The sequence below is a fragment of the Carcharodon carcharias genome, chromosome 21 (genome assembly GCF_017639515.1).
Source record: "Carcharodon carcharias isolate sCarCar2 chromosome 21, sCarCar2.pri, whole genome shotgun sequence".
Classification (NCBI taxonomy): domain Eukaryota; kingdom Metazoa; phylum Chordata; class Chondrichthyes; order Lamniformes; family Lamnidae; genus Carcharodon; species Carcharodon carcharias.
In genome coordinates, this window is record NC_054487.1 from 35,460,130 (window position 1) to 35,487,978 (window position 27,849).

At 41.7% G+C, this 27,849-nt stretch overlaps 1 protein-coding gene across 1 annotated transcript in view; it reads left to right on the forward strand.

Moving 5' to 3' along the window:
* The first annotated feature begins 434 nt into the window (after nt 1-434).
* The window catches only part of LOC121292931 (protein shisa-like-1), a 177,749-nt gene continuing 150,334 nt past the window's right edge, over nt 435-27,849 (forward strand). The window contains exon 1 of the mRNA XM_041215438.1: nt 435-787. The gene's annotated coding sequence lies outside the window, so the exon portion shown is untranslated. The remainder of the gene's footprint in view (nt 788-27,849) is intronic.

Genomic DNA, 27,849 nt, shown 5'->3' on the forward strand with positions numbered 1-27,849 from the left:
TGAATCTTTCAAAGTGAAATACAGGACTTCCCGTGGCTGCTGTACTGCTGGAATGGTTTGAAATGTTCAGGGAGTTGCTTCCGCCTCTCCCTCCCCATAAGGGAGAGAGAGAGAGAGACTGTAAGCATGATGAACTGGTTGCTCAGTGCATACAAGCAGAATATTTTCAATCCTGTCCTTATCAGCTCTATCAGGAAGCAGCATGATTTCATCTCACGTTCTGAGCCAGCTGTCTGTGTGTATTTGATTGTCTGCAGATTTTGATATTTTATTTCAGTTTCTTTTTAAAGAAAGATCTGCTCAGTGATCAATAAAATAAGCAAACAACAAAGGGATAGACACAGCCAAGAGGGGTATATTCAGGTGAGACTGTGGACTAGCTGCTGTGTGGTGACAATTTATACAGAAAGAAGAGCCAGACTTAAACAACTGCACTTGAAAGAGAGTGCGATGGCTCTGAGGTAAGGGAAGCCCGAAATCCAGACGAATGTTGGAGCTAGTTGCTCTTGCCTGACCCCCGACCCTACCATTGGTGTCAGCATAGTCTGTGTCAGGTTGGAACTGCTAATGACAGCAATGAGCGTCTGAGCTCAGCTGTAAGGGCTGTCCGTTTGCTTTTGTATTGTCTTTCATCTGGATGTGGACTAGAATGGATTAACAAGACCACTGGGGAGAACACAGTCAATTAAAAGAGAAACATTAAAACATATTTCAGAGATTTACTGAGATTACATTTCGGACTGCAATAAAGCTACAGCCCAGACTATAATCAACCAACTGCTCACAGGTACAGAAATTTTCTTTGATTTTATAGAAGCTTTTTTGTTTTACTGTGCTGTAAGGGCTGTTCATCTGCTAAATGCTAGAGATTGTTGCCGTGGTGATTTGAGTATAGTTATCGGGTGCGAAAGTTTATCCAAGTGAGATACAGCATCTATCAATAACGTATACCAGGCACATGCAATTTTACTAGGACTTTGCCAACAGTTGAGGGAGAGAAGACGGAGGATGATTTGATGCCACAATCTACAGTCGTGTCTGCTTGAATTTATATTGTGACCTGAATCAAACAACTATTACTCCTGTTTGGTGACTTAGCTCAGTCAGTGCTGTTTGGCGTGTCTGATATCTGCAAACGCTGCCTGCTGTGATGCACAAATTGGAGGAATCGTTGCTTCCTACCTTACAGTATGTTTAAAATTAGTCTGTAGTTTCTAAAAAAAAAATATCAGTTTCTGTGGGGATGCTAACGTGGCTGCGATGGAATGACCTTGTATTGTTTTTGTATTCAGAGGCGTTCATTAACTGCATTCTCTTCACAGGGTTACAATTTCATTTGAAATGCAATTAGAATAAATGAAAGATGTAGATCAACAGGACAAATACAAATGCATAGCTCTTTGAGAAGAGCAGCGAAGACCAAGGATCGCTAGTGTGTTGGTATATACAAGACTAGGGACAGTAGAAAACCTGTGTTTAGTGTAAATACAAAGCAGGCAGAAGGTGCCAAACTGCTTTACCAGTGGAGATTGTGGGGGGAGAGAGGAGTGGGGAGCTGATATATCATTCGCACCAACTATTTTAGTGCCCATTTTTGGGCACCAAAGCGGTGCCAGATTTGTAGATTTATAACATTGATTTAATACTTCAAATCTTGGGTGTTTGACAGAATGTGGACACACTGAACACACAGTGACATGTTTGGAGTATAACCTTTCTTGTTGTAAATTATTATCTATATTATCTGCTTAATAGAAAGCTTCATCATTTTCTTGAAAAATAAATATTTAACAGCAACTCATTTAGGATCTCCCCTAAGTCACATCTGGCGACTTAAAAGCTATTTTCCATGCTGAGACAGGATGATCCTTAACAAACTCTTATTATGGAGTGCTGTACATTGCATTTGAGGAGAAGGAGGAGGTAATCAACAGCTGGTCTCGTAGAAACTGTCTAATTATTCCTTTTCGTAACAGAAAGTTCTGGTTAATTCTAAGTCTTGAGGTATGGTAGTCCAAGTAAACAATTGAGGAGTTTGGAAGATACCCACGTTTTTGCATGTGATGAAACATTGCAAAGGTCCCATTACAGATCATATAGCTTAATAGAATAACACAAATGAGCAAGGAAGCAGTTAAAGGAGACTAGTTGAGTAGTAGGAAAAGATTTTGAAATTCTATGACTGTACCTATTGCTGATCCAAGCAGCCAGTAAAACTATACAGTCACTATTCTTTTTTTAAACCATGTAACACATATGTTACTTTATTTGGAAAGTTCCTGGTTCAACCACTAATGCTACAAAATATATGGCAACTTGTAATATTAAAAGGCAAGTGTTTATTATGTAATGGAAAATGATTCAAATGTTTTTAAAGCTAAACATTTGTTACAGCATTATTATATTAACATTTGTGTGTTTATTAATACTTCCAGTGTTTTTCATTAATTAATTTCAAAGATTAAAGGGAATATTTGTAACATCTAGTAGCATTTACATTTTATCCAATAAAGCTAACCTGTAACCATTATAATAATACCAGAGCACCCCTGCAATTCTGAGCTAAGGGTTTTTACAAAATGTCTTCCTTAAATCCGTAAGCTGCAACCAAACAATGAGGTAATCAGTTTACAGTGAATGAACACAGATTACACCCTGATAGATATGACCGATTAAATGCATTCAGCAAGAAGTGTACATTGCAACCTACAGTTCAGAAACATTTTTTCTGCTTTCAGTAATTCACAGTACTCGCCGGATGAAAAGTAACAACTCTACTCTAGGGCTCAGATGTGTTTGAATCATACTTCCTCACTTTTAGCAAGGTTTGTATCTGCCTCACTGTACACACTGGATAAAAATTAAAAGAAAGTCATTCACATTTAGTTTAAACCACTCATCAATCAATATTTTACCTGTAATTTATTCATCACTGTAACACATATCTGCTGTATACAAGTAGGTTATATATTTGTTACAACTGACCCATATCTGAAACTAGAACAAGCGGGGTTGGTGAAGAAAAAACAGTGGCTAACTTTTCCCCAACGCGTACATTGCCTTATAAAAGTGGTTCTCAAACTGTTTCATCTGTGGGCCACTTAGGCATGGCCCACAGACCACTTACCAATCCTACCCCACCCACTTTTGCTTACCCACCACAAAAAAACCTCCAGGATTAACGGGGAAAATGCCATTGCTTTTGATGAGACACCAATGAGGTGATGTTCGGTTCCAAGCTGGAGTGTTTCAGTCTCTTTTCAGGCTTCATGTTCAGACGGTTCCTCTTTGCTATTTTCAGCCCCACATTTTGAAAATCCAATCTCACAGTTGCACATTTTTGGCAATGGCATCAGGTGCTTCAGAACTGGGTCAATGAGTCCAAGATATTCAGACCGTATGCGGTGCCAAAAGTTCATCAAACCTTTGTTGCCAAATACCAGCTTCAGTCACTTAAATTTTGGAACAGCTCGTGGACCACCTCCAGAACCCTCACAGATCACCAGTGGTCAGCAGACCACACTTTACAAAAATATACATCTCCTGTGTAAATGGTGGAAAAACCCCTGCATCATAAACATGTTGTCCTGATATCAGAGTCACTCATTGTTGGCATGTATGTTATTTGGAGCAATTCTTTACAATTCATTGGTCCAAGTAATGGTCTAAGACCCAGGCCAGGAATCTCCTCAGAGCAGCTCGCTTTCTATCACCATAAATTTACAAGAAGTGTGGTGGAAACTCCATTTATGTGCATAAGCAGAGATTTGCCACACTTCCAATGAAGTCATGCTGGCAGAGTGGAAATTTGAGCCAAAATTGAGGCTATTGAGTTGGGTGATCAGCCATGATTATGATGGCTCGATGGGCCAAATGGCCTGCTCCTGCTCCTATTTTCTATGTTTCTATGTAATTGAAAGGACTAGGATTGAAGATGAAAGCAATCAAGAAATCTTGCTAGGTGATGCCAACTTGGGTTTCAAAAGCTTGTAGATAATGACACATAGCAAAGATTGAGGGAGATAAGAGGTAGCACAGTTTTAAGTCTTTGTGAAAGACTGGTGAAATGTACCTTAATTTCAAAACAAAGAGGTAGGGGAAAATAAATTGAAATTGATTGTATCTCCAGAACTTAGCACAAATTAAACACGAGTAGCCACACAAGTGACCATAACAGTATCAATAAGTTAGAGGTAAGAAATGTAGACTCAGAGGTTGTGGGCTTGAAGTGAAAGAAGGATTATCAATATAATAAATTTTACTTCTGTCTTGTTCAGGAATATGAGAAGCCTCCCTGGATATAGGACCAATATTCAAACAACTGTGTCATTTTAGTATTTCTCTTTATTGGCTGAACTGAATTTTGTTGCTTCATAATATTCCCATAATGTAAAAAATCTGTATTTTATCTCATCAGTAGCCACCAGCTGGAAGCTAGACTGGTTGATTCATTACATCAGAATGCTAATTAGTAGGCAAAGGAGGATCATTGTGTTCGATCTCAAGCACTTTATGGCATTGTAATGAAATGGTTCCCTGGTGACTATTAAATTGACAGCTTTGCAATTACTTATTTATGGAAGTTTCTGTAGTTTTGCAGCAAAGAAAAAGCTGCCAAACATTGGTCAGTTGAAATACCTTATTCCCTCAGAAAAGAGAGTTTTCATTCAATGTTGATGAGCTACTTTAATTTAATTGAATGATGAGCAATAGATTGCTTACCCACCATTTTAAGGATGGAACCCTCAGTAACTGTAACCTAGACTCCATAGTCCTTGGGAGTTATCTATTCATCCTTTATAGCAAGAGGGGAAAAAGAAACAAGTGGCATCAATGAGAATATCAAGCTTCTTACATGCAGCTTTAATGATGTGCTTACGCATGCTGTCGTTGGATATACATAGCAACAAATGGCAGCACCTTCATATGACATACTTTCTATGTATACAGTTAGAAAGAGTACAGAACTGGTAAATCATTGAAACAGTGTTCAAAATAAATGATACCATATTTCCATATTTTCTGCTCCATTCTTTACAACAAACTTTGGCTGAGATCTGAAGCTCTGAAAGTAGCCATATGTTTCCCTTTTTACTGCGTTATAGGGTGCTGTCTTTGTGGGAAAATCAACTTTTTGTTCAGTTATGAAAAAATAACTGACATTGATTTTCATCATTGTGCCTTTTGCCTGTGGTAACACCATGCCAGAAATGATGCATGGTTCTGTTTTATTTAAAAAACAAAAAAAAACATAAAACAACTTTTCATTAAGATAAAATACCCTGTAGCCCTTTTTAAATCATCAAAGTAAGGGCTTTTAAATAATAAAATCTTGACTAGACAGAGTAGCCGAGGTAATAATGCACCATGATTGATACTGTCTTGCCTGCTTGCTTGCTTGTCTCTTAGCAGGCACCACCGTGCCCCCACCCCCCACCCTCTCTCGCTGAGCGCCTGACAATGAGGAACCTCCCCCTGCCTCTTCCCTGAAAGCCTGCAAGCAAATACGTTAGGGTTTAATTTTTGGGCTTCCCACCGCCTACCATTAATTGCCCACTTAATTGGAGCAATGGCGGGAAGGAAGTGGGAAAACAGAGGGGATCCCACCCACCACCCTCCGCCTGACTAAATGGTGCCCCCGAGGCACCAACTCACCACAGGGGAGGGCATTAAATTCTGCCCTTAGAATCATTACTGTATTACTCTCACTATCCTTCTGTGGCTGGTTTCAGAGCGACAATGACAGAAGACTGAAGCATGTTAAACTGCATTCTCTCTCAGATATGCTCATTAAAGAAACAAGAGATTCAAATAGCAAAAAGTGAGAAAATGATCTGAAAACTGTAAACTTATATTTTCACTACCATCTATTATCAATGGCTGAGAAAATGAAGGCAGACCACTGAAGGTTTCCTTCAAGTTTTTAAAGAGTTTTTGTCTTTGTATAAAAGTGTCTGGTGAACATTTTATCATTTGAAGATGTGCAGCAAAGTAATATAAATCCATTTGAAGTACATCATAGTGTCACTAGAAAATATAATAATTGAGGTGAAATTTATGCACAGGTTTTCCGGCTCATTGTCTTCCCCGATTAAAAATAAGAGCTTGTTAAATATTTTTTCAAAAGTTGTGTCCATTTAAATACAAACATATAAAAATAACTGGTAGGAGAAGTAAGACTTGCATTTATATAGCACCTTTCATGATCAATGGACATCCCAAAGCACTTTAGAGCCAATGAAATATTTTTAAAGTGTAATTGTTGTTGTAATGTAGGAAACGCAGCACACAGTTTGCACACAGCAAGCTCCCAAAAACAGCAACACGTTAATGATCAGATAATTTGTTTTTGTGATGTTGATTGAGGGATATAAAATGGCCAAAAACACCAGGGATAATTCTCCTGCTCTTCTTCAGAATAGCGCCATGAGATCTTTTACATTCACCTGAGTAGGCAGATAGGAGCCTTGTTTAACGCTTCATCCTAAAGACAGCACCTCCAGCAGTGCAGCATTTCTTCAGTACTGCAGTGGAGTGTCAGCCTTGATTTTTGTGTGCTTGCAGGACTCAGACACAAATTCTTCTGACTCAGAGGCAGGAGTACTGCACAGCTGACACCTAGGGGGAAGGAAAGGTCTGGAAAATTCTCTCCACTCCATTGGGTGATCAAAATTAGTCCAGGGTATCCCATGGATCATGTGTTACCTGTTAATTCACCTACCTACTACATGATATGATCTCTGCCCTAGTCTAGAGCCCAGTCCAGCTCCCTATTAAAGGTGTACAGAGAGTCACCGCCCACTAGCTGGCTATACATTCCAGACATAACATACTCAAATGGTTAAAAAAGGCAAGCTCCCATGGGAATTATCAAGGAATTGGAGTTAGAGTCTACTGTATCCATTAGGCTCATGCTAGTTGTGCATTTAAAAACTGAGACATGCATTAGCATAATGGATACAGTAGACTCTAACTCCAATTCCTTGATAATGCTACAAGCCAAGTTCAGTCAGATTGTGACTATTGCCTCAGCACCAAGGGGGTTAAAAAATAAAACCATCAGGATTTCTGCTCCTGATTGCAAGTGACCCTTAGCTTGGAAGTGCATGTTTGGGAACATTAGCAAGGACAGGTTCAGACTTAAATGTTCCACCTTTCAAGAATGAATAGAGACAAAAATGAGAAGAGAAAGAATATCAGAGGGTTATGATTGTTTTTTTGTACAGACCATCAAGTCAGGGCATAATGATAGAAAATTATTCTAGTTTGATCCTATAATAAGCATTTTCATCAGACTGCTGCCATACATTAGACATATCAATTTTTAAAATCTTTCACTATAGATGTCAGTCATTGCCTCAGATGTGTCTCTGATTTCAGAAGGATGAAAAATGGCATTATTACTGTAGTTCTGCAGCATGAATAGAGACTGTGGCAAGTGGCCTTGCATCATTAGATTGCAGCGAGCGAATCTGTGGCATTCAGCCATATGCCATTTTCTGGGTCAGATATCCTAGCACGTGCAAGGGAAGACAATTAACTTTCTGCTACAAAAGGAACTCTGTTTCCATGACAGATTTGTTGGTTAAAGTTGTAAAAAGACCTATATAAAAATGTTATGCATAGTATCTGACAAAGGGAGCCACAGAATAGAAGCCACGGGGGAAAGGAAAGAGAAAAATCAGCAGATGAGTTGTCTCAACCAAATATGCAGATTCTTTAGAATGTGGGTTAAGATCAAAATTGTCAGAGGTCAACATAAGTCTCACTTATCCAAGTTATTATCAAAGCCAACAGAATTCTTGAGAAGGAGCATAGGGTAATGGACTTAACAATTGATCAGCAATTAAGAGACAGTTAATGAGCATCAGACGAGTGGATATTAGAAGAGGAAGAGGTTAATATAGCTTTGGAGAGGTTAGTAATGAGCAACAATGACAACTTTAATTTATAAATATAGGAAAAAGTCACAGAAAAGCAATAAAAATAAAATGGAGGTCAAGCCAAAAATGGTGATATAAGAAGGGGTGACCAAGAGCTTGGTTCAAATGATGGGTTAGAAAGAAGTTGTAAAGGAGAAAAGGGAGATGGAGAAGTGGAGTAATTTATGGAAGGAATTTTAAAGTGTGAGGCCTAGGTGGCTGAGGACATGACCATGAACATTAGGGCAAAGGGAGCAGAGATGTACAAGAGGCCAGAGTCAGAGGAAAAGTGAGTTCCGAAGGTGTTGTAGAGTTCAAGGAGGTTATGGAGAAAGATAGATGTTAGGTCAGGAAGGAATTCAAATTCAAAGTATGAGAATTTTAAATTTATGGCTTAGGAACTGATAGCCAATGTTGTTTAGTCACTTACCAGGGTGGTGAATGATTGGAACTCGCAGAGTAGGAAAAGAACGGCAAGGGTTTTGGATGGGCTGAAGTTTACAGAGAGGAGTGTATGAGGGTTTGGTCAGGAGACCACTGGAACAGTTAAGATTGAAATGACAAAGAAACAGATGAGAGTTTCATCAATAGATTTGCTCTAGTGGGGATGCAGACAGTGATTGTTTCATGGATGGTAGAAGGTAGCCGTTATGATGTAGAAAATAGCTCTGAGCTGAATAAGATGCTGAGGTTAAGAACAGCTTAGTTCAGTCTAATACAGTGGCTAGGGAAGGGGAGAGTCAGTGACAAGGGTTCAAGATTTGTGATGGAGGTCTAAAATTTGGCTTTGATCTTTCTAATGTTCAACTGGAGGGAATTGCAGCTCTTATGTGTGTGTATCAGTAAAGCAGTCTGATCACATAGGCACAACCTGCAGTTGATGTCACCAAGAACCAGCATACAGGTAAGAAAGATAAGGGAGCCAAGGATAAATCTTTGGGGTTCTTGAGGGATAACGATGTGAAGGTGGGGTGGGTTTAAACCATTATCTTTTTATTCTTTCATGGGACATGGACATCACTGGTTAGGCCAGCATTTTTATGGCCCATCCCTAGTTGCCCTTGAGAAGGTGGTGATGAGCTGCCTTCTTGAACTGCTGCAGTCCATGTGGTGTAGGTACACCCACAGTGCTGTTAGGGAGAGAGTTCCAGGATTTTGACCCAGCAACAGTGAAAGAATGGCAATATATTTCCAAGTCAGGATGTCGTGTTGCTTGGAGGGGAACTTGCAGATGCTGGTGTTCCCATGTATCTGCTGCTCTTGTCCTTCTAGGTGGCAGAGGTCATGGGTTTGGAAGGCGCTGTTGAAGGAGATAATAAGGAGAATGAGGTTATGTGAGTATTAGTGGGAATCATGGAAGATGGAGTCAGAGTTCAGGGGGACGGTGAGAGCGAGATTAGAAAGAGTTCAGGGCTGGATCAGGGTCTTGGAAAAATAATGTGGAAACAGGATTACTTGTGATGGAATGACATTAGATAATATTAAAGCCTAGCCCAGTCAGGAGAAGCCATTTAGTTACATATTCAACAATTCTGAAGTTTCAAGGTACCTGATTATTTCAGCTCACGATCAGAAAGGTTTGATTCCCTTGTGAGCCATAGGGCCTGATTTCAACTCTGTGTAAATGGATGGATTTGAATGAGTTGAAATCTTGCTCAATGAGTAACTTGGGTGAATGTTGCCAGTTCAGTCTTTTAAAATGAAATGTGTGGAAAAGTTAGATGGGGAGCAAGCAAAGAGACTTGGACCATCATTTGTCTTGCTTCTCCTGCTGCCCATGATTCTGATGAAGTTCATTATTCAGAACATCCCACCTCAAGAGGACAAGGCAAGGAATTACATACAATTTTTTACAAATTAAATGTAGAAATTTCTTGAGATAATCTTTGGATGCTCCTTTTATCTCTTCATGTCACAATGCAGGAATAAAGACATCACTTTTGTAATTGGGCAGAACAAACCTCACTGCTAACTTATACCAAAGTCCCAGGCCATGAACCATGGCAATGGATGTAATTTAAGTTAATTGTACAGTTTAATCTTGCTGTTTTATGTTGCTTGATGTTTGTTTTCACTGTAAGGGGCGTAATAGATAAAAGTTTCTTAATAAACAAGCAACAACCTATTTGGTCATACTTAATTCAAGTGCTGGCTTGACATTTAGAAATGTAAAATATAATTTATCACACGCAGATGGTGAACACAGTTTGGAAATTGCTGGTCATTAAATACATGACATTTTTACACGATATTCCCTGGATATCATTCTGAATGAAGATAATGGCCTACAGCAATTGTTTTCAATGCGATTTGTTCATAAAGACATATTTACAATCTTCTGCCAGTAGCTCAGTAGTTAACTACATTCAGTGAAAGATACCAGGAAGCCCCAATGCTCAAAACTCTGTTATGTCCTGAGTTGATTGATTTAAGGTGGTGGCACTGGTAATACAATTTGCTTTAATAAACCTATCAAATTTTGTTTGATAATACTCCTACGAAGTTCATTGGGACAGTTTACTCTGTTAAAGGTGCTAGAAAAATGCAAGTTGTTGTTGTCAGGAAAGGTGCATCCAACCAGAGTACCTGACTACAACCTCATGATTCCAGTTGGAAAGTGCATACTCATAGACTGCAGGCTAGAATAGGGTTAGGCTCTTTCTTACTAAGTGCGAAACATGGGGAAAATAAAACTAGCTCATTTTTCAAAAAGACTATTTGCAATGTCAGTGAATAATAAAGAAAGACTTACATTTATAATAGCACCTTTCATGACCACTGGATATCTGAAAGCACCTTATAGCCAATGAAGTACATTCCTAGCGTAGTCACTTTTTTATTCGTTCATGGGATGTGGACATCGCTGGCTAGACGGCATTTATTGCCCATCCCTAATTGCCCTTGTTCAGAGGGCATTTAAGAGTCAACCACATTGCTGTGGGTCTGGAGTCACACATAGGCCAGACCAGGCAAGGACGGCAGATTTCCTTCCCTAAAGGACGTTAGTGAACCAGATGAGTTTTTACAACAATTGGCAATGTTTTCATGGTCATCATCAGACTTTTAACTCCAGGGGGGAGAATTTTCCAGTCGGGAGCGGGCGTGGGCAGGCACAGAGCCGATTGCTGCCTGTGATCGGCTGCGCGCCACCATTTTACGTTGGTGGGACAATTAAAACCCACCCAGTGTGATGCGCACCTGGAAGCACTCCTATGTGGGCGGGGGGAGGAGGGAGAGTCGGGGCCTGCGCTCTTTCACGCGCATGCGCAGAAATCTCCCTGAGGCACGGAGCTGCCTCAAGGAGATTAATTTAATAATAAAACATTGGAAAAAAGAAAAATTAAAATTATTCAGACATGTCCCCTCATGTGACATTGTCACATGAGCTGGGATATGTTTATGAATATTCATAAGACATTTTATTTAATTAATAAACACTTCATGAAACCTCATCCCACTCATGGATGAGGTTTCATGAAAAATGCGAAGGCTGCCTGGGCTTTTTGCCATCCTTAAGGTTGGATGGGCAGCCCTGACAATCATTTTAATTAGTTAATTAATGGCCTTAATAGGCCTTTGACAGTTTGGCGGACGCACAGCCGACTCCGGTGGGTGCCCGCTGAACTGAAGATCGGAATGATGCGTGGTGATGTTGGGACGCATGCCCAACATCACCGTGCATCATTTTGTGCATTGGCATGCGGGGCCCAGATTTCTGTTGGATTCAAATTGCACCATCTGCTATGGTGGGCTTCAAACCCAGGTCCCCAGAGAATTACCGTGGGTCTCTGGAATATTAGTCCAGTGATAATACCACTATGCAGGAAACATGGTAGCAATTTGTACACAGGCTGCCACAAATAGCAATGTGATAATGACAGATAATCTGTTTTTGTGACGTTGATTGAGGGAAAAATATTAGCCTGGAGACCAGGGATAACCCCACTGCTCTTCTTCAAAATAATACCATAGGATCTGTTTTGTCAACCTGAGAGAGAAGATAGCTGATTTAACATCTTATTCAGAAGTTGGCACCGCTAACAGTGCAGCACTCCTTCACTACTACACTGGAGTGTCAGCCATGATTTTTGTGTTCAGGTCATGGAGTGAGTCATGAACCCAGAACCTTGTGACCCCTACACAATGGTGCTAAGAAGTGAGCCACAGCATCTTCTTGCAAAACTGACAAAACTTTTGTTTGATTTGTGGATGGAAAAAAACATGTATTATATCTGTCACCCTGTCTTGTGATGCATTGCAATTTGATTTATATCACCACATTGCATCTTTAAAATCCTCTCTGAAAATGTTGCCCGAAGACATATGTTTGATGCAATGGGCTGGACACCTCTACATCCTGGTTTCAAATCCAGCTCAGACCAATGCAGTTTGAAACTCCTCTACCCATTGGCTGTAAGGGTCTATGTGAAATTGGTTTGGGCAACTTCAACCTTATATCCAATGGCCTACAGCCCAAAACTAGACTAATTAAGCAGAAAATTGATAACCTCACTTAGATAGGCACAGGATAGATAGCTGATATAGGAAATGGAAAAGCATCACATTGGTGCAATAAGAGGTACACTCCTCATTTGGTGTTAAGGCATATTTTGGGAGTAAAGTCAAGGGAGTTAGGAGCATTGATGCTAACATTGGGTGACAAATTGAAATTGTGTAATTCTCTGACAATAATATGGTAATATGGTCACCTTGGAGATTGCAAAATTCACAGTTTGCTTCTTCAGTTCATGAAAATTATGTCCCTTTATTGAAACTTTATTGAGTCTAGCACCCGGAGGATAATTTCTCTTTTGTCACTGTGGATCAGTTATTAATACCTTTTAAGGGAAGGAGACAACACCCATTGGATGAAATGGTCCACCATGATTTGGTTGAATGTAACACTTACCAGACTATTTATAGTGTAGAGGGCTGAAAGTGAATACTTACAACCTTGACTGTTCTGTTTTTTGTGCTGACATAGTAAACACAAACAATCTCTAACTTCAGTAACTAGCATAAAATGTATGCTATTTATTCTATCAACTGACCCATTAGCCCATTACATCTGTGCACATTAGTTATCTACTCGCCTGGAATGAATTCTCTTCTAGTAATAGTGTTATCGAAACCTTGGGGATGAAACTGCTCTATGCCAGCAGTGTTAAACAAGCTCATAGCAAATCAGCAGCTGATTTTTCACCACACCAGGTATTATTTTCCATTCGTGTGGAAAATAGTGGCAAGATTTTTAATTTCAAACCAAGCAAAAGTGAGTAAAACTAAGAAATAAGTATTCAAAAAGGGTTTGAATGATTGTTCCATGAACTTCAGTGGAATGAAGATGGGACCTGGTAAAAATTGACTTCTGATCCGCTACAAACTTGTTTCACACTGTTGACGTAGACATATTTCACCCCCCTCAACCCCCACATCCTTGCTTGAAGGCCCAGGGAGTTACCTCAAGTTGAATTCTTTCAACAAATATGCAAAGAAAGGACATTAACTCCACGATTAGATTTAGTGGGCTAGAACATAGAAACTAGGAGCAGGAGTAGGCCATTCAGCCCTTCGAGCCTGCTCCTCCATTCATTATGATCATGGCTGCTGATCCAACTCAATAACCTGCTCCCGCTTTCTCCCCATATCCTTTGATCCCTTTCGCCCCAAGGGCTATATCTAACTCCTTCTTGAAAACATACAATGTTTTGGTCTCAACTACTTTCTGTGGTAACAAATTCCACAGGCTCACCACTCTCTGGGTAAAGAAATTTCTCCTCATCTCAGTCCTAAATGGTCTACCCCTGGTTCTGGACTCCCCCACCATCTGGAACATCCTTCCTGCATCTACCCTGGCTAGTCCTGTTAGAATTTTATAGGTTTCTATGAGATCCCCCCTCATTCTTCTGAACTCCAGCAAATATAATCCTAATCGACTCAATCTCTCCTCATATGTCAGTCCCGCCATCCCAGGAATCAGCCTGGTAAACCTTCGCTGCACTCCCTCTGTAAAAACAACATCCTTCCTCAGATAAGGAGACCAAAACTACACACAATATTCCAGGTGTGGTCTCATCAAGGCCCCGTACAATTGCAGCAAGAGAAAACATGGGAACATGGGAAACAAAACCAATGTTAAAAGAAACCATGAGGGTAAACAGGAATAAACGTAACAGGCTTTTTAAGCCTTAGAATGAGTCCAAAAAAGAAACTGCTGCTGAGAGGGATTTACCATCTACAAAGATGACTCGACAAGCTGTGATATCTTGGCTTTGTAGGAAATGTGATATGTACTCAGAACAGGAAAATAAATGATTGATTTGGCTGTGTTCTGATTGCTACATCTACTGGGTACATTTTATTGTTTAGTTTTGGACATAGATGCTAGGTTGGTTGGTAAGGAAGAATTTGTTGTACATATTAGAATGTGGATAAGGGGATACAAGGTGTCAGGAGTTTAAATCATGACCATGTTATATAATGCCCATATATTTGGACATTTTATCCCATGAGTGCTTTCTCATGACCTGAACAGTGGTATTATATTTTTAACAGTGTCCTGTAATTAGTTTGCTGAAAGGTCCATTCAAGTAATATGCAGTAGACTATTTCATTCAATATAGCCTGACTGTACTTTAACATTAAATATAGAGAAAATATACAAAGATGACCAATATATGATCTGTTTGCTGAGAGCTTCATGACAGCTATAGCCATAAATTATTTCTCTAAAAAATGTTTTTTGATTTTAAGTCTATACATACCCCATCACCAATTTGAAAAGTTATCTACCTCTCCTTTTCAATTGCTTCACCAATTACAATGTGCACCATTCTCCAGGCCTAGAGGTCTGAAAGATAATTTTCCCCTCGGCCTCTGTGAGGCTCTGTAATTAGCCCTTGTAAAAAAAACCCTGTGGGAAAATAATGACTTCCATGAAAAAGACTGGGCACTAGCAATGTAAGGGTAACAGATACAACCTCCTCCACTCTCTCAATTCCACTGTTCACACTATGCTATAGAATTCCCTCCCTAAATCTCTCCACCTCTCTATCTCTCTATCTCTCATCTCTTTGTCCAAGCTATGCCACCCCTCCTAATACCTCCCTCTTTGGCTTGATTGTACCACTGTGAAGTGTATTGGGATATTGTTCCACATAAATAGTTTTTAGGTGGCAATATGTTGTACTACTAGACTGTCCAAAGCCGTGAAATGTTTTAGACATTTAGCACATCATTTAATTACTATAGGTTTAGTTCATTTATACTTTCCATTGCTGGCAATTTCCCTTCAGTTTTTGTTCTTTAATAGGGTTTAATCAAAATGTAACACTTGCTCACAAATCAGTATACTTAATCAAGTTTTCATGTTCCAGTATAGTATGAACTTTCAATCAATACTTTAAAAAATGCTCTCAGACAGGTTATTAAAATGACCACTGCAAACCACGTGCCCTTTGGCATTTGGAGCTCCAGACAGTCCTTAGTCTCAAGCAAATACCTAATTAAATATGGACATTCACAGCCACCCAGGGAATTCACACCACCTTTTGTTTAAGGATGGGTTATTAATAAAAGGAAGCTTCCACTGATGTTGACTCAGTAGCTTTTCCTGAAACCAATTCAAAAGGGTATTATCAGTTGAATGGGTCTTTCAAATACAAAGACAGTAGCTGTCTCAAATTCTCAAGGTGTGAAAGCCATAACACAAGGGACAGAATTTCCTGCCTGCCGGGCGGGTGGGCCCAACCCAATCTCCAGCAGGCGGGGAGCCGATCCCCACCGGAGAAGCGGGCCTCGCCGCCATTTTACATGGGCGGACCAATTAAAGCCCGCCCAGCATGACGTCCGCCAGGTAGCACTATGCGCTTCTTGTGCGGGTGGGGGGGTGATTCCCCAAAAGCAAGAGTGCACTCTTTTGCACATGCGCATGAAAGAACACACATCTCCCTGAGGCTAAGTGCTGCCTCAGGGAGTTCGCTGACAGCTTTAAAAATATTAAAACTAGAAAAAAAAACATCCTTAACATGTCCCTCTCATGTGACAATGTTACATGAGGTGGGACATGTTCGTTAATTACGTAAAATTTTAATAAACTTTTTAAATCCCTGCATGAAACCTCATCCCATTGGTGGATGAGGTTTCATGCTTTATCTATTTGCCGCTGAGGCTCCTGGCCTGCCCACCAACCTTAAGGTTGGACGGGCAGGTCCTTTAATTGTTTCAATGATTCTGTCAATGGCCTCAATTGGCCATCGACAGGTCGGCAGGTGCACAGCTGATTTGGCTGTGCCCCCACCTTCCTGCAAATCTAAATGGGGCAGGATGGGGGTTCCACCCAACATCATCCCGCGTCATTTTACGTGTCGGCGAGCGGCCCCCACTCCCTGCTCACCGATGGCAAAATTCAGCCCAAGATGTGTGATTGACCTAACCACCCAACTTACTTGGTAAAAGACTTTGAACTTGTGGAAGTCACATGAGATGGAAGCCATACTTTATGTTTGCTTTTAAAATAGCAGCAAGAAGCTGTTCTGCAGAAACAGAGTTTCATCAGAAAGTCATCAAACCAGCTGCAAGTCAACTAAGCAGCCGGGAATCTCCCCAACCTGTTTCAGCTTCACCTGAGAACCATCTTCCTGGAGATTCAACTACAAGAAGCCTCACAGTTTGCTGAGAATCCTCTGCTTTAGAAGACCTTCACTTCAACTAAAGCATCGAATCTTCTAAGAAACTACAGGCCTGTCACCAAAGAAACTGAGACAGTCATAAATTGCAAATGTATTATTTTACCTTCACCTGTACCTAATCTTTGTGTGTGTGATAGTCAGTGGGTTGAGTGAGTGAAATGTTGCATTTTAAATTTTTGGGGCCTGTGTGACAATAAATAACATTCTTATTCTATTTAAAAACTCACAAAGTTGGCTGCTGGGATTATTTAAATTGGGACAACCACTCTGAGAGTAAGCAAACACATCTTTTACATACAAACATATTGATCATGGCAATAAAAAAGATACACCCATAATTTGTCTGTGACAAACTTGTAAGTACTAATGTGAATTGGAAGTAAGTTAAGAGAATAAATAAATACCTTATATATCATGAACATAAAGGATTATTGGATCAGAATTTTCTGTTGTTGGGCATGTAATAGTATCTGTCATGAGCTAGACTTGCTCCTATGGCTAAAAGTGTGAGCTGATAACATTGCAATGAAAGAAACAAGCAATAAGGTATCCCTTTAAGCAATGAGATGTCAGGGTTAGGAAATAAACACAGGAAGGGCTGAGGAGGAGGATGAATTAAAGGTGGCAAATTCATTGTAAACCAGGTATAGGAAGAGGACTACGTAGAGGCAAAGATTGGATTAAGGGAGAAAAACCAAAAGGAAATGTAGGCAAATAATTAAAATTTGACATTTTCAAAATCTCATAGAGCAATTCACAACTTGAAGGAATGAGACATCACTCTTAGAATAATTCATTTTCTGTGCCAGAGGGGTTGATTAGCAATCATCAACACTTAGCACACCATTAAAAAGTTACTTATGCTATTGTTACTAGTCTTAAATGCCTAAGATGTATTTAGATTCTACCTGCCACACAAATACAGCAAGTCCACAGCATTCAATGCCAATAGAAAGTGGAGTCCGGTTTTCAGAAAGCTAATGACAGAACAGCACAGCTTGGATGGCAACTTTTGGATATTTGTGTTTAACCTCAATTCTGGCCCTTGCCTGAACTTTCTGTACTGTTTATATTGAAATAACCATGAATGCCGTTAGCCTCGCCATTATTTCAACAGCAAAATCTGGGCCATTGTTTCTCAACCCAGAATTGGATCTTTATTTAGAAAACCACTATTTCTTGAACCTCTCCCAACTGGCAACTTTACCAACAGAATCAGGTTAACAGGAGCAATCTAAAACAAATTCCAAATTCTAGTACAACCACATGACTCTGGGTTATTGGCAAATACTCTCAATCAAGGTTTATCAGGTTTGCAGCATTTCAGTAACTGAACCTCATTGCACAAAGCTTCAGAATTTCACAGAAAATCACAGGCTTCGGGCTTTGGTATTTCTGCACCCGATTGACTCCTCCTGCCTCTCCAGCTAACTCCTCCATCCAGGTGCCCTCTCTTCCCTAACTCTCCTTCACAGTCATACATAATGCTGAGCCTTTGAAAACAGTGCTTCCTTATCACTTTCCCCAATAACGCATTTGATTATATTCCACTCACATTACCTAAACAAATGCCTTTTTTCATTTCTGTTCCCACGCAGATGATCAAACCATATACTACCCCACCGACTGAAATCATTATGAAATCTCTACATCCACTCCACCATGGTCAGTGACTCCCAAGTGCTGCTGCAGTAGCAACTGCATCTCTCACACCTCCAATCCTTGCCCACTTCGCTCACTCCTCACATGTTTTTTTTCTTGTTTCTGCTGTTTTATCTCCCACTTCTTGCTCCAATTGCCATTCCTATTCTACAGAGCCAACCTTCCTCTTTCACTCTCCGCCTCCTTATCCTCTTTCTTTCTCATCCGAAACAACTGGATCCAGCTCACCATCATGGGCATCCACCGTAACTAATAGCAGCGCCACCTGCTCCATTGCAATCTCCCACTCACCCCACCACCAAGGCACATCACAGTACAATACGAAGAACCATGCAAAGCAAACCTTAATAAAAAGAAAAACAAGGCCAGACATTTTCCAATAGGCCTTTCCAACTGCAAGTGGAAAATTTACAACTGGATATATCCACTCACCAACTGCCCCTCAGAGTTAACAAATAATTACAATTATTTAGATTTGCTAATTCCTCAGGAAATATTTGAGCAGTGTTCAGAGTCCATATTCCACACCAGAACTTGCAAACAACACCATAGTAGTATGGTACTGTGATATAACCAGTATCTCTATTTGTGATGCAGCCAATAAGCTATTTGTGATTCTGACTTTGCCATCATCTGTAAGGCCACTGGTTTATTTTCCATGGAAACCTCAAATCTGTGGCCTTACTAATGAGTTATCTAATTTATAAATACAATATCATGCCCTTTTTTTTGGTGGCTTCTGTCTGGCAGGATCAGATTGGTAATGCCCCAAAAATCACAGCAAAATTTTACTGCCCCAGTCTTGGTCCCATTCCTATTCCTGTTCTACAAAATGGCACTTTTGTTGGTGTTTTACATGTGCTCCAGGTACCCACCTGCTTCAAGCAGGAGCCTACATGTAATATGTTGCTCCAGGTCCCATGACATAGGTAGGACACCAATGCAACTTTGGGTGAAGTGTACACTGAACTTGCAATGGAACTTATTGGTACCATGCCTGGTGCAGTCAAACTCTTAAAGCTACCATTGAAAGAAGCTCAGAAAATGGTAATTACTAAATTATTAAAACTTTTCAGTGTAGCCAAGAGAAACATTCTCCTCCTTGCCCCACAATGTCTTCCACCCAGTTGTCCAAAGACCCCTTCCTGATGTGATTGTCCTTCCCTTTCCTGCCCCCTTTGAAACTAGAAATCAGGATCCCTGCCCCAGCAGCAGTTAAAAAATAGTAAAAAATGAAGCCTGGCTCTCAAAATGGCTCTGGCCTCTCAGGAGGACTTTGTGCTACTGGTTGGAGTGCACCTCCCACGAAGCACCCAAAGTCTGCTCAAAGTAAAAAGTCACCATTGTCTGTCACCATTCTCCAATCTTCTTTTTAAGGTTGCTAGAAGATACCCAACAGCACTATTGTTTAACATCCTTAGTTGAGTGTAGTCTGATACTCATTTAGAAAAATGAATCCAAAGGATTTTAATTCAGCATTCTCTTAATTTCTTTCTCTTGTGCTGTCACAGTTTCTGATATTTTCACACATGTATCTGTTCAGTCGCCCAATTAGTATTTTTCCCAGTTCCTTTCCTTTCAGGTCCTTTCTCTAATAGCTGAAGTTATTATCTGTCAGCACTTTTTCACTCTGTTTTATTATACCTGTGGTCATATGATCTTTATTTCCAATGATGCTTCCCCATAGAAGGATGAGAAAGGACAATTAAGTACAAACTCTCCGCTTGCAATGTCTAACTTGCTTCCTCTTCCAGTTGTACATCAGAGAAGAAAATATGCAGGTTTTGCATTAGCTGTGGGGAATTAAAGGTTTGGAATGCAAAGTTAGCCTAGAATGACAGATGGGTCAAGTTCAAAGCGAGCAGCTAATCTATTCAAATTGCTTTCATTCTACACAGATCTTAGTCAAAGTCCACTTTGGCAATAATTTATAGGCTTATAAATACTACAAAGCTTACAAACACAAAAACATGCAGAATGAGCAGCTGTGGGTTACTGCATCTGAAGAAATGGAACAGAAAAATTATGAATAAATAATTAGGCAGAGAAACAAGTTGACAACAGGCAAAGGGCAAGGTCCATTAACACTGTGCTTTTAGGTTAGAACTTTATGGGCAGAATTTTACGTGCCACTGGCGGGCATGTGCCTGACCCAATCAGGTGTAAATAGCGCACAATGACATTGGGCAAGCGTCCCGACGTCATTGTGCACTCACGATATTTCAGTCAGCGCACGCGCACGGGAGTTGGCAGTGGGCCCATTGACAATTAAAAGGCCTATTAAGGCTATTAATCAATTAATTAACTGCTATTTTTCACTGCCTGTCCAACCTTATGGTTGGCAGCGGGCAAATCGGCCAGGCAGCCTTTGCATTTTTGAGGAAACCTCATCCACGGGGAGGGGATGAGGTTTCCAACATTAATTTAAAGAAAATAAAAATATTTTGACAGAATTTTTATTATGTCTATGTTCATGTGAGTGAGTCCTATGTAAGGACATTTTTTTCCCCATCCTTTCCACATCTTTATTTAAGGGCTTTATATTCTTCAGCTCCAGGGAGCTTTCATTGCAAGCTCTCCTGCGCATGCACAGACTTCGATGTTTGTCCTCCACCCACCCCCATCCCAGCAGCATTGAGCTTCTCAGTGCGCCTTTCAGGCTGGCTAGTTGTTCATTGGCCAGCCAGTGTGAAATCGCAGTTGGGGGTCGATCATGGGCAGCGGACTGTTTCCCGGCCGCTCCCAGGCTCACTCGCCGTGCCCACCTGATGACCGGAAAATCCTGTCCCATGTGTGGTTAAGCAAAAATCATGTTCAATGAATGCCATGAGCTCAAGCACTTGCTAAGACCAAATAGTTGCCAGCAACGAGTCTGGCTGAGCTGATCCGAGCAAATGTATCAGCAGTCTCTCCTTGACACAACATGAAAATGTCACTGACAACCTAACAGTTTTCAATAAATCTATATTTGCACAGTTTGTAGGACAGCAATAAAACACAGAATGGAGCCTCTGGTAGCACTGAGCTGACAGTCAGCTCACAACATTTGCTTAATTTGTTACTCAATTTTTGCTGTAGATCACTTATAGTATTGCCCACTTTGAGCCAGAAGATACACTGTTTTATAATAATCTGGGTGGTTCTGTCATGTGGAGATCAAATAGTATGTTTTCATTTACACATGTTTTAGAGATTAAGTTCCACAGCTGTTAATTATTTTATGAAAACAATAAATGAATGGCCTATATATAGGCCTATATATAAGCTGCGGGGGGTTGGGGGGGTGGTCCCCAGAGCTGACAAAGCTCCTTGTAACTTCCAAGTTAAACATATTACATTTTGTGTTTTATGATTTATTCTTGGAAGAGTATCTCTGTGTTTGTTTCTCTCTCTGCATCTCTCCATCTCTAATGACGTTGTACACTGAGACTCAAGACCAATTTGACTCATCAGGAGAGATGGGGTTATTGCACAGGGAACTAGAGGATAATTGGACTAGAGCACGTGCTCATTATTTACTTCTCATTTTCAATTCATACATCTGTCCTTGTTTTTTTATATAGTGCTTTGATTTTATTTGATAATTTATAGTTAAACAGCAAAACTTACCACAATTTAGGAAATTTTGATTGAAACATGTGGAGTTGAAAGTCTGTCAGCCATAAGAGGAGAGGGGGGCATATACCTGAAAGCTGCGGGGGGTGGGGGGGGGGTCCCAGAGCTGACAAAGCTCTTTGTAACTTCCAAGTTAAACATATTACATTTTGTGTTTTATGATTTATTCTTGGAAGAGTATCTCTGTGTTTGTTTCTCTCTCTGCATCTCTCCATCTCTAATGACGTTGTACACTGAGACTCAAGACCAATTTGACTCATCAGGAGAGATGGGGTTATTGCACAGGGAACTAGAGGATAATTAGACTAGAGCACGTGCTCATTATTTACTTCTCATTTTCAATTCATACATCTGTCCTTGTTTTTTTATATAGTGCTTTGATTTTATTTGATAATTTATAGTTAAACAGCAAAACTTACCACAATTTAGGAAATTTTGATTGAAACATGTGGAGTTGAAAGTCTGTCAGCCATAAGAGGAGAGGGGGGCATATACCTGAAAGCTGCGGGGGGTGGGGGGGGGGGTCCCAGAGCTGACAAAGCTCTTTGTAACTTCCAAGTTAAACATATTACATTTTGTGTTTTATGATTTATTCTTGGAAGAGTATCTCTGTGTTTGTTTTTCTCTCTGCATCTCTCTTTTTGCTTGTCTCTCTTTAACTGTGCATCCCCTCTATATTTCTATCTCTCTTCATGCCTCACAGCTATTATTAATTAGGATGTTTACATTTCCTAACTGTCAACAAACACCAGTATAATAATATAATAATTAGAGGCTTTGTTTTCAAAATTCAATTCATTAAAGTCAAGTTAGAATGAGGAAAGACACTGACTTTCTCTATTGTAGCCTCAGTTACCCCTTCTGCCCCCATTTATCTATCTTTATCTCACTCTTTGATCCTTTCGGATGTCAATTATTAGAAAGTTTACATTTTCTAACTAGCCATCAAAATTAAGATGATAATTATAGACTTCTGGATTGCTTTCAAAATTCAGTTAATTTTTATTAAAATAAATTGAATTAAGATCAAGAAATAAATTGCACATCTCCCTCTCTCTCAGATTTATATATATTTTTGAAATGTATAGTGTATTTATTATTGAAACGCCAGGTAAAGTTATAAGTGTATAACCTGCACAATCCAACAAATTTTTTTCTCTCTCTTGCTCACAAGCACAGCGTCTCTTGTTTCTAAAACACAGGCACACAAAACAAATATCAATCTGCCAAAAGCTTTTGAAGTTTAGCTCTACTTTTTGTCCAAGTAATATTGGAGCTCGCCAGATAGCTTTGTCAGAGGCTGAGAAAAGTGCATTATTGATTGGTTAGCTTCAATGTCACAGGTGCACCCTGGGAAACAGTGTGCACTTCACACGTTCAGACTATAGGTCCTCTTTCAGCTAAAATAAGTACCATCTGAGCAGAAATATTAACTCCAATCCAGACTGAGACCTTCAGTTAAAAATTTTAAATTATTATTTGGCACAAAAAAAACAATGTTTTGGATTTTTATGTTGATAATAATGATGAGGCAAACAGTGCTTACTATTAGCACAGAGTAAATTGGACAGCAAATTATATATGCTCACATGCATTTAAAAGTGGAAATTGAAAGTTCCTGTCAGAGATAGAGGGCAACCTGTGGAAGAGCAGGGTAACAGAATTGACTTGGCACTGAAATCAATACAATGCATAACGCTACAGTACATACTCACTAGCTGCCCACTAAAAACACCAGAAAATGTTAATGTTGGTGCATTCAGGAGGAAGTCAATTTTCAACGGTGAGATAAATGGTAATTTCTGCCAAACAAACTCCCTGGGCAGAATTTTCTGTGCCCGCTGGCAGCGGGTATGATAGGTGGCGTGCGCGAACAATATGGCATGATCAGTTTCACAATGGCGGGAAGGCAGGCTGCGATCTTCTGCTCAGCCTGTCGATGGCAGGCCATGTTTCCCACCAATGGTCGTCGGGGAACTCATTGTAATACATCAGCATAACATTAAAAGGCCATTGCGCCAGGCTCTCAAACCCCACTGGATCATCCGTCCACGTTGGCGGGAAAGCACATCGACGTGTTTCACAATGGCACGCAGGCGATGTGCATTTGGTGGCCTTCACTTTGAGGGAACTGAGCTGAGTGAACAGCAGCGTTTTCCACAGCTTGCCAGGGTCGCCTGTTGCTTTGTAGGCTTCAGGACCGCCGGGGGTGGGGGTGGGGATGGGGGGTGTGGGGGGGTCCTGGGTGAAGTGCCGCGCTGCCTCAGCAGTGACTGTTTTCAGGGGGGTGGTGGCTTCCGGGTGCAACTGCTGCCCTACCACAGAGGCGACTGTTGGGTGGGGCGAGGTGTTGCTGAGTGTCTGGCGACAACTGCTGCCCAGCCTCAGAGGCGCCTGTTGCTGTGTCGGTGGGGCTGGGGTGGGGAACTGTTGCCCTGGCATTGGATCCTGTGCACAAGAAATTGAGGTGGAGGTCAGGGTAGGTGAGGGAAGTGGCCACGCAGTAGGGACACCTGTATAAACTGACCATTCCTCTGCAACTGAGACAGGTCAGGCACAGCCACAGTGATATGATTGAGGTCGGGCTCCAAGACTACCTGCCCATGCAAGCAACACGGGGGCACCAAAGGGCCACCAAATGCTCCATACCTTAACCCCCCGCCCCCCCACCCCATCCCCCGGCACGGACTGTGAGACCACAACCACTCTACTGGGCCGCAGAGCAATTGGACTGCACATATTGTACAATCTCCTTGACCATAAGACCATAAGACATAGGAGCAGAAATTAGGCCATTCAGCTCATCGAGTCTGCTCCACCATTCAATCATGGCTGATAAGTTTCTCAACCCTATTCTCCCGCCTTCTCCCCGTAAACTTTGATCCCCTTACCAATCAAGAACCTATCTATCTCGGTCTTAAACACACTCAATGACCTGGCCTCCACAGCCTTCAGTGGCAATGAATTCCATAGATTCACCACTCTCTGGCTAAAGAAGTTTCTCCTCATCTCTGTTCTAAAAGGTTTTCCCTTTACTCTGAGGCTGTGCCCTCGGGTCCTAGTCTCTCCTACTAATGGAAACATCTTCCCAATGTCCACTCTATCCAGGCCTTTCAGTATTCTGAAAGTTTCATTCAGATCCCCCCTCATCCTTCTAAACTCCTTTGAGAATAGACCAAGAGTCCTCAAATGTTCCTCATATGTTAAGCCTTTCATTCCTGGGATCATTCTCATGAACCTCCTCTGGACCCTCTCCAGGGCCAGCACATCCTTCCTGAGATACGAGGCCCAAAATTGCTCTCAATATTCTAAATGTGGTCTGACTAGAACCTTATAAAGCCTCAGCAGCACATCCCTGCTTTTATATTCTAGTTCTCTCGAAATAAATGCCAACATTGCATTTGCCTTCCTAACTACTGACTCAACCTGCAAGTTAACCTTAAGAGAATCCTGGACTAGGACTCCCAAGTCCCTTTGCACTCCAGATTTCTGAATTCTCTTCCCATTTAGAAAATAGTCTAGGCCTCTATTCTTCCTACCAAAGTGCATGACCTCACACTTCCCCACATTGTATTCCATCTGCCATTTCTTTGCCCATTCTCCTAACCTGTCCAAATCCTTCTGCAGCCTCCCCGCCTCCTCAATATTACCTGTCCCTCCACCGATCTTTGTATCATCTGCAAACTTAGCCAGGATGTCTTTAATTCCTTCTTCTAGATCATTAATGTATAAAGTGAAAAGTTGTGGTCCCAACACTGACCCCTGCAGAACTCCACTAGTCACCAGCCGCCATCCTGAGAAGGACCCCCTTATCCCCATTCTCTGCCTCCTGCCAGACATCCAATCTTCTATCCATGCTAGTACCTTGCCTCTAACACCATGGGCTGTTATTTTACTGAGCAGCCTCCTATGCGGCACCTTGTCAAAGGTCTTCTGGAAGTCCAAGTAGATAACATCCATTGGCTCTCCTTTGTCTAACCTGCTCGTTACTTCCTCAAAGAAATCTAACAGCTTTGTCAGGCATGACCTCCCCTTGATGAAACCATGCTGACTTTGCCCTATTTTACTATGCACTTCCAAGTATTCTGAAATCTCATCCTTAATAATGGACTCTAAAATCTTACCAACGACCGAGGTCAGGCTAATCGGCCTGTAATTTCCTGTCTTTTGCCTCACTCCCTTCTTAAACAGGGGGGTTACATTAGCGATTTTCCAGTCCTCTGGGACCCTCCCTGACTCCAGTGATTCCTGAAAGATCGCCACTAACACCTCCACTATCTCTTCAGCTATTTCCTTCAGAACTCTGGGGTGTAATCCATCTGGTCCAGGTGATTTATCCACCTTCAGACCTTTCAGTTTTCCTAACACCTTCTCCTTGGTAATGGCCACCATACTCACCTCTGCCCCCCAACTCTCTTGAACTTTGGGGATGTTACTCGTGTCTTCCACCGTGAAGACTGACGCAAAGTACCTATTCAGTTCCTCCGCCATGACGCTGGTCATGTAACAGTCACTGCTGGAGGCGCTCACAGCCCCTTGCAATCTCAGCATCCTGGTTATGAACATTGTCCCCCCATGTCGCAGGCTGACAGGGCAGCCATGCAGCGCACTCATCTCTGGCCCTCCGAGGGGTGACCAGCACTCTCGGGAAAGCATTAAGGGGTGGTCACACAGGGTCAGGAAAGGTGATAAGTACACCCATGATAACCACGTTTCTCTCTTTTTCATGCTGCAGGAGGACCACATCAGGATCGTGGATCCTGGTGACCCAGCTGTATGCTTGATGGTCGACAGAGACTGGAGAAGACGGAGGAGAGAGCGACTGAGGCACCTGACCGCGCAAAGGCAGGAGCAGCAACCTGAGGAAGAAGGGGCAGCAGGGACTCCCACACACACTGCCCAGGAGCGACAGTGAGCCGTGGCTGTTCGGTGCCTAGCGACACCCAGGGTCTATAGACGCCGCCTGCCATTCCTGCAGATGACTGAGAACCAGTGTTGCCAATGACTGCACATGTCTAGGGACCTGGTGGCTCACATCTTCCACTTACTGCAGGACTTGGCACCAAGGGGGACATGGAGGGCATCCACTGCCAGTGGCTGTTATAGTGACTGCGATGCTCAATTTCTTTGCCAGTGGCTCCTTTCAGGGCTCCACAGGTGACCTCTGTGGGATTTCACAATCTGCCACCCACAAATGCAACCATGAGGTCACAGATGCCATCTTCTCCATGACACACAACTTTGAGCATTTCAGCCAGGACTGGGACAGCCAGGATGCGAGGGCCATTGGGTTTGCCCTGATCTCAGGATTCCCACAGGTGCAGGGTGCAATTGACTGTATTCATGTGGTGCTCAGCTCTCCATCGCTACACTCAGTGGAATTCACAAGGCTTCCACTCACTGAACATGCAGCTGGTGTGTGACCACCAGAAACACATCCTGGTGTGCGCACGGTTTCCAGGGATTGTGCAGGATGCCTACATCCTCAATCAGTCACAGATCCCTGGAGTCTTCCAGGGTTGACAGAAGCTGCAGGGGACAAGAAGCTTGGGGACAAGGGCTACCCGTAGAAGCCGTGGCTGATGACACCCATGTGGCAGCCTCAGACTGCAGCAGAGCGATGCCATGATGAGGCTCATGCAGCAACTCACAACTTGGTGGAGCAAACAATCGGGATGCTGAAGGTGCGGTTCTGGTGCCTGGACCAGTCTGGTGGAGCTCTGCAATATAGTCTGCAGAGGGTGTCACACATCGCTGTTGTCTGCTGCGCCCTTTCCAACCTGCCGCTGCAACAGGGAGAGGAGTTGGCTGAGGAGGAGATGGAGGAGCTGCACATCTCCTCCAATGAGAAGGATGCCGATGGGGGTGAAAGTGAAGAGGTCCTCAGAGGTGACGATGGGGATGAGGCCTCGCACTGGCTACATGAGATAGGCACAGTCCTGAGGCCCTCATGGCTGCTA